The following is an 8544-nucleotide window of genomic DNA, read 5'->3' as shown; positions in this document are numbered from 1 at the left end:
TGGGCAGAGGAAATAACTGTGTTAATAAACAACAACAAAAAAATAAAAAATTATCAACCCTACACTTCTAATCTTGCTCAACCTTTTCATTTACCATCATATGAAATGAAATGAGGATGGATCAAACTTGTTTACCTGAAGGCTTGTTGAGTGTTTTTGTCCGGAATTGTTAGCTCGATTCTTAGAGCTTAATATGATAATATACCTGCAGGTGCAGATACATGTCTCTGGACTTTCAAATATTGGGGAAAATCCATAAATGAGAAATAAGAACAGCAATCCAAAAAACAGAGAAATCTTTCAAAGCAAAAAAGAAATAGACATCCACAAAACAACAACAACAAAAAAGATAAAAGATAAAAGCTACTTGAAATGAGAATTTATAAATTAGAAAGGCAGAATGTATGCTGTGCGTCTTCAATGTATGGAAAATTTTTAATGGAAAGGCGAGAGAAGGCCGCACACCTCCATGGATATCAGAATTGAGAAAGTATAGGATAATCTTGCTCAACCTTTTCATTTACCATCATATGAAATGAAATGAAGATGGACAAAACTTGTTTACCTGAAGGCTTGCTGAGTGTTTTTGTCCGGCATTGTTAGCTCGATTCTCAGAGAGCTTTAATATGATAATATACCTGCAGGTGCAGCTACATGTCTCTAGACTTTCAAATATTGGGGAAAATCGATAAATGAGAAATAAGAACAACAATCCAAAAACCAGAGAAATCTTTCAAAGCAAAAAAGGAATAGACATCCACAAAACAACAACAAAATAAAAAAGATAAAAGCTACTTGAAGTGAGAATTTATAAATCAGAAAGGCAGAATCTATGCTGTGCGTCTTCAATGGATGGAAAAATTTAAATGGAAAGGCGAGAGAAGGCCGCACACCTCCATGGATATCAGAATTGAGAAAGTATGGGATGACACATGGAAGTATTTAAATAGGTGGGGCGGGGCTAGAGCAGGGGAGGCACAGGCATCATCAACGGCTACCTACAAAAAGCCAAAAAGCCTTCCTGGCTTTTGCTGCAACATAGAGATGGGCGGACAGTGGAATGGAAACAGTGTTAACGGTGCTAGCTTTTTAGCTTTTCTGTCTGTTCTTTTGTGTTTTAAGCTTTTTCGTCGCTGTTGCTGCAACAACTGCGTCGTGGTCAGGTCATGTGACGTAAAGACAATTGGAACCTTTTATCTCCCGAATCCCACCAAAAAGATAAAATTATTCCTTTACACTCTGTCATGTCAGCCACAAAGAAGTGGCGACTCCTATATCCAACCCTATAGCAAAGTTAGTGTGATACCCAGATATAACACGCTTGGTGATGACTAGGGAAAAAAAAAACGGCCTGTTATATCGGGGTATCGAGCAGCCATGTCAGGCCGCATTAACTTTGCTATAGGGTTGGAAACAACATTTCCCCAAAGAAGTCTCCTTGCCGCCTATGATTTAATTATAGCTGTAATTAAATTATTATAAAATTTAAATTAATGAAAAATATTTTAATTATTTGGTGTTTTCATTTTTCAGTGAAAGATTTATTTTACATTTCAGTATCATGAATCGAAAGGCTTATTTTACATCCCAATGTCTGTGTGATGTGTAACTATATCTGTCTATCATCAAAATTGAAATTGAAAATTTGAAAATATCAGTCAAAATATTTTTTTCAAAATTAAAAATAATAAATAATTATACAATACATTTAAATAATGTCTACTCATAAAAAAAAATTACAAGTGAAGAAATTGGATCTCTTTAAACTCATGTTAAATTCCTACTTAAAATAAAAATATGATAGTTTATTCAAAATTATGTTTAAAGATTTATTCATAATCTGATTATATATTTAATTAAATTATTATAAAATTTAAATTAATAAAAATATTTTAATTAATTTATAAACATTTTTTATTATATATATTAAAGGAAATCATCCACTCTCAAAGTCCAAGGTCCTTTAAACAAAATAATGAATTTAAACAAGTGAACTTGAGCATATGTCTCTCTCAAATTATGAAAGAAAGTTTCTATGGTAAAAAATGCTTATTAGTAAATTATGTATTTCTTAAATGGCAATATAAAAAACAATCAATATTTGGATAACAAAAAACTAAATTTTGAAAAAGGATATGTACAATATATTTTCATCTAAAATAAATAAAAATGGCCTCTAGTTACTTGATAATAAATGCACAAATATGTTTTAAAGAATTTCAAACTATGCAGTGGCTTTTTTAAGCCTGAATTTATTTTGTGAGCAGAAAAAAAGAGCACCAAAGCATTTTCTCTCATAAAACCTTTTTACTGAGCAATTAGGAGTGCATTTTAGATACAATTTTGAGTAGTAAATAATGATTTTTCCTCAAATTTCATCAGGAGAAGAAAATAACTTACAACACTTTAAATGAAATGAAATATATACGAAGCAATGCATTGACATTTTTAGACCTGAGTTTATTTCATGAGCAGAAAAGAAGAGTACCTAAGCATTTTCTCTCTAGTAAAACTTGTTTTTGCTAGACAATTATGATTTCATGCTAAACAATTATAATTGCATTCTGAGGTCATTCGATTCAATTTTGGGTAGTAAATAATGTTTTTTCTTCCAAGTTTCGACCAGAGAAGAAAATAACTTGCAACACTCTAGATGAAATGAAATATATACAAATAATGTAATAAAATAACTTGCAACACTCTAGATGAAATGAAATATATACAAATAATGTAATATTCCACAATAACAGACAAGAAAATAACTTGCAACACTCTAAATGAAATGAAATATATACAAAATAATGTAATATTCCAAAATAGCCTAGCTAAATTATTTCTAGTCAATACAACTTGTCATTTTCCTTTTTAGAAAAATGACAAAACTATAAATATGACAAGTTGTATTTGTCCATTTCAGATTGATAAGTAAGATTATCTTAAAAACAAAACAAATCATCTATTAATTTGTCTTATTTACTATTAAAATATAACACACAAAAAAAATCAACCATAAACAAAAATAAATATGGTCAAAAAATGTATTAAAAAAAACAAAAACAAAACAAAAAAAATCTTATAAAACCTATTAAAAATTAACTAAATAGATAGTGTTTTCCAACATCATATTCTAGGTTAATGAAGAACATATTTAATTAAAAGTTAAATAATGAAGAACATATTTATTGAAAAGTTAAATAATGAAGAACATATTTATTGTTTACAGCCCATCAGTGACACAAAATGGCATGCTATCGTTTCATAATACATTCATACAATATGTTTAAATATTGTAGAAGATAATTAGAGCCGCTTTGAAATGTGAATTTTTAAAACTATTATATTAAATCAGAATTTACTTAAATATTGAAGAATATGATTATAGCTTTGAAATATGAATTTAGTTGATTTGAAAATTACTCTATTAAACCTAAACTTAAATTGAGTCTATATTTGAAAACTGCTATATTAAATCTAGATGTAATTGATGGAATTTAAACCTAAATTTAGTTCATATTTAAAAACTGCTATATTAAATCTAGATGGAATTGATGGAATTTTTGTCTGACATCTAACAAGGACTACTATATTATAATAAATGTAGATGTAATTTTTGTCCAGTAACAGTTACTCGATAAATCTCTTTTCACTTCCTGTTTCAAAAAGAAAACAAGAACTGCTATATTAAATCTAGATGTGATGGATTTTTTCTCTGCGAAATCTACTCCATAAATCTCCTTTCGCTTAGTGTTTAAAAAAAAACAACTGCTATATTAAATCTAGATGGAATTGATGGAATTTTTGCCTGTGACATCTACTCCATAAACCCCCTTTCACTTCGTGTTTCAAAAATAAAACAAGACCTAGAATAAATGCAACCTTATATGCATGTTATTTCATCTACATAATCAAAATCCGAAGCAGAAAATAGAAAATAGAGACTAGACTACTGACCTTTTCACTGTTGTAGTAAGACTGGCAGCTACTCTGAGATGGGGCAAAACATCAACAATTTGTTGGCGGTACAGTTTTTTCCATTGGCTAACCGAGCGACTTCATCAATTGTCCTCCTCGTCAATTCCACCAGAAGACTCGAACCCAACTCGCAGGGAGTCTCGAATATGTAGTTCTGCATCACCCATAGTCATGTGATTAGGGTATCATCCCGTCTAGATGCAAAGGAAATCAAACGGAAAACAACCAAAGTCAGGCATCTACCAGAAAACCCAAACCCAACTAGCAGGGAATCTGTAGTTCTGCATCAACTATAGGAATATGGTTAGGGTATCGTCCCGTCTGGATGCAGAGGAAATCAACCGGAAAGAAACCAAAGCCGGGCATCTACCAAGTTTAGAACAACATGACCGCCCTTCTCTTTTAGACGCCATTGCGCCACAAGCCGAAACTCAACTCAACTCTTTGCAAACTGTCCCTCCTTGGGCAGAGGAAAGAACTGAAAGAGGAAAAAGATTATTTATCAACCCTACACTTCTAATCTTCCTCAACATTTCCATTTACCAGCATATGAAATGAAATTGGGATGGATGAAACTTGTTTACCTGAAGGCTTGCTGAGCGCTTTTGTCCGGAATTATTAGCTCGATTTCTCAGAGCTTTAATAAGATAATATACCTGCAGGTGCAGATACATATCTCTGGACTTTCAAATATTGGGGAAAATTGATAAATGAGAAATAAGAACAACAGCAATCCAAAAAAGCAATCCAAAAACCCCAACCCATAGAAACATAAAGAAGTGCAGTAGAAACATAAATTAAAGGGAAAAAAAATCAAGAAGCCGAAACTGAAAATAAACAGGATCATCAGCCACAGAAATCTTTCAAAGCAAAAATGAAATAGACATCCACAACACAAAGAAAAAAAGAAAGAATCTAATTGAAATGAGAATTGATAAATCAGAAAGGCAGAATGTATGTTGTGCGTCTTCCATGGATGGAAACGTTTAAATGGAAAGTTGAAAAACAGGCTTCCCACACACCTCACACACCTCCATGGATAATCGGAATTGGGAATGGAAGTATTTAAATAGATGGAGGGGCTAGAGCCGGGAGGCAGAGGCATCATCAACGGCTACCTACAAAAAGCCAAAAAGCCTTCCCGGCTTTTGCTGTAACATACAGACGGGCGGAACAGTGGAATGGAGGCAGTGTTAACGGTGTCGCGGAATAGATATATGCTTGGCTTTTTAGCTTTTCTGTCTGTTCTTTTCTGTGTTTTGAGCTTTTCCGTCGCTGTCGTTGCGACAACTGCGTCGTGGTCAGTTCATCATTCATGTGATATAAAGACAAATGGAACTTTTTATCTCCCTATCCCGAATCCCACCAAAAAGACAAAAATATTCCTTTCCACTACGTCATGTCAGCACACAGAAGTGTCCCTCGATTTTCTTATCCCTGCAATCAATCGGCTTTTCCTATTTCCATGTGTATAGCATTATAAATGTTCTCTGAGATGCGAGGGGAATAGTCATATGTGTCTTTTCCACTTTCGCGATAGCATTTTTAATGCTATAGAGGTGGAAATAGGAAAAGCCCAATCAAACATTTCGATTTGGATGATGTAGATTTTAATTTACTTCAATTTTGGTAGATTCTAATTTATTCCCATCATCAATTTCTTTTTCAGAGGTTGCAGGATTAAGAATTTTTTTTTAACTTTTTTTTTTTCAACTCTTTCTCATGATGTTTGAGGATTAATACTTATTCAAGCTAACTAATTTATATCTAATTGGTTTATCAATATGACATACTCATAATTCATTTCATCTTTTAAATGTTTTTTATATTTTAATTTTATAATTTTATAATTAAATTGAAAAAGTAAAAAAGACATAATTATCTTTGTCATAAATCTCAATTTTTTATCACAACTATTACTAAAAATATTATTATGTAGACATCAAATTCCTATCATTTATTAATTAATAATTTAATTAAAATTCTAAAACTTTTATTCCAAAATAAACATACTTATCAACACAATAAGAAGAACTATAAGACGTCTTAGGTCAAGGTCTCGATGGTCGGCCATGGAGTTGTGTGGATGCAGAGCTTTCAGCACAATCCTTCCCGTCATCCCTACCCTGGTTAGCTCTAATTGATCCCTTGTTCCCTTTTGCAAACCCCATTCTCGCTGAGGGCTTTGGCATCAGTGAAGGACTCCATGTCTCAGAGGTATTTTTTGTCTCCCTTGTTGAGAAATCTAGCACAACATTTAGATTAGGGTTCATTAAACTATTTCTCTTAAATTGACATGTTCTTGTGATATCATTTAGTTCTTCTTCATTATATTAGTGTGCTTTCCATCATCAAGGAAAATGTTAAAAACAAGATCATAAACACAAGAAAAGGACATAAGATGTAGGCGCTCAACGAGGGCAAAACCTTTATGAAGGGGAAAACCCAGTCAAACTCTTCTGCTATAATATTTTAATCAGATTGAAACAACCAAGACCCTTTTGACGAAAACATTTTTTCCTTCCATCCACCAAATCAACTTCAATGTACTAGCCTTTTTCCTTCAAGTCAAAGTGGTCCTGCAACTTCAAGAATTTCGACCTACACTGCACTTCTAAAGTAGGTCTATACCTTCAAGCATGTAGTTGCATTTGAGACATAATTTTCGACTTCCAAGAGTCTTTCCTTCCTTCGCTATATTAGTTTCTTCATAGAGATGACATAAGACTTCTATTTGACCCCTTCGCATTTCTTTGATGATGTCTGAATTGCAGATCATTAATCTTCTTCCACAATAGGTCGAATGGTAGGCTATTCATAGTTGTTTGAAGCTCAACTCGAGGCTGACCTGTCAACTATTTTGAGGCCGAATTTGGAGGACTAGGTAGTTGACTTGGTGGAGGAGGACTTTATACATAAAAAAACAAAAAAACAAAAAAAATCATTGACACAAAGATCCCAAGAAGGGTCTAGAATATAATAACGATGACAATAGCTTAAGGCATAAACCTAGAAGCCTACAATGGAGCCTCTTGGCCTATTGACCAATGACCCAAGCATGAAACCCATGCTTTAATAAGTCAATTTTCTTTTATAATAATTTATTTTCTTTTGACAAATACATTACATCATGACTCAATTACAATTATGAAGATCGACACTAGTTACATTCTTCAACACTCCCTCTTAACTACGGAGGTATTCACAATTACATATATACAGAGGTACATGGAAGATCTCAAAATGGTATGGTTTACGAAGAGTCACAACACAAGCAATTCTACAGATTAGAAACTTGACCAAGGTATCTAATCTGATTGGGACTAAGGTGTGTTCCAAGCTTTAGCCATTCTAAGTACCAGGCTTCAGCTCTAACACAAACCCAGGGATCTAGGTGTGTATTGAAGGTCAGAGCTCCAAGACCATTGCCACCCTCCCTACTTCGGGATCTAGACATCATCACAAGCTAGCCAAATGTCCTCCCAAGCATCTTGTCACCCCAATATTATTCATCACTCCTTATCAACTAAACCAGATATATCCACTAATCCAAGCATGCTTCAAACGTTCAACCTTCTTATGGAAATATCCTGCACAATCACAACCCTAATCAATAACAAACCTTCTAGGTCTTTAGTTATTCTAATGTTGCTTAAATCATCATTATATTATCCAAATACATCTCATTTGAAGCTTCCTTCTTCAATTTTCCAACAGCACCAAACTCAACCTCAGCACTTTTCAACGTAACCAAGTTTTGTTTGCAATTTCATCAATCATGAACAACCTATCTGTAGGGCTTTAGCTATTTTCCAATCTCAGAACATCCTAATGGCCTTTTCATCAAGTCATTCTTTGTTCTTCAAAATCCCTCTCAACTAGGGAGATATACACTTTCCTTTATTAGGGGACAAGTCAATCAACTATCTTATTCTTCCAGTCATACAGGCTCTCTTTTTTTCATCAACAATTCATCAGAGAATTTAGACCTTCCAAAACTCTATCATTCCTTCACATAGCAACAAGGTCATATATCAAACTTTAATGTCATCGAGGTTCTCACAGATCCCTCTTTCCATCAAATATGAGGTAAGTAACCATATTGAAGATTATGTACTTGTAAACCTTCAATAACAAGTACAACCAAACACAGATATATATGTACAAGAGTATGAAGTCAACTTTATCAATATAGGGTTAGCATTTCATTATAATAGGAGCATAATAAATCAGATTCTAAATCAAGAGTTACATCCATTGAACTTCTTGCAACAACACTTACTAGGGTTTCGTCACAAACTCTAAATCTCATCACCAAAGCCAAATCATATCAATAATCAAGTTAGAATTCTAATCATAGTGAAAACATTATATTTCTAGGGTTTCATTAATACTTTTCTTATTAGTCTCTTACTAAGATTCTATCATAAAACATCAAACTTCAAAATGAGATATACAACAAATTTTTATTAGACTACGGTTTCAATCATGGGGAAGCACATACGGCCAAGATTTCATTTCTAGGATTGACTATCGCAAGGGTTTTGTCATAAACCCTAATTCGCCAAACCC

At 33.1% G+C, this 8544-nt stretch overlaps 1 long non-coding RNA gene across 1 annotated transcript; it reads right to left on the bottom strand.

The window, feature by feature from the left end:
* Positions 1 to 3953: 3953 nt before the first annotated feature.
* LOC149265390 (uncharacterized) lies at positions 3954 to 4991 on the bottom strand. The gene is made up of 3 exons (XR_016251159.1): positions 4557 to 4991; positions 4216 to 4450; positions 3954 to 4126 (listed from the first exon to the last, which is right to left on the bottom strand). It is a non-coding gene; the product is annotated as an uncharacterized LOC149265390 (long non-coding RNA).
* Between the last annotated feature and the right edge of the window lie 3553 nt (positions 4992 to 8544).

The sequence above is a fragment of the Pinus tabuliformis genome, chromosome 6 (genome assembly GCF_031772625.1).
Source record: "Pinus tabuliformis cultivar Carrire ecotype Pingquan chromosome 6, CPIR1, whole genome shotgun sequence".
Classification (NCBI taxonomy): domain Eukaryota; kingdom Viridiplantae; phylum Streptophyta; class Pinopsida; order Pinales; family Pinaceae; genus Pinus; species Pinus tabuliformis.
This window is presented reverse-complemented; position numbering and strand designations above follow the sequence as displayed.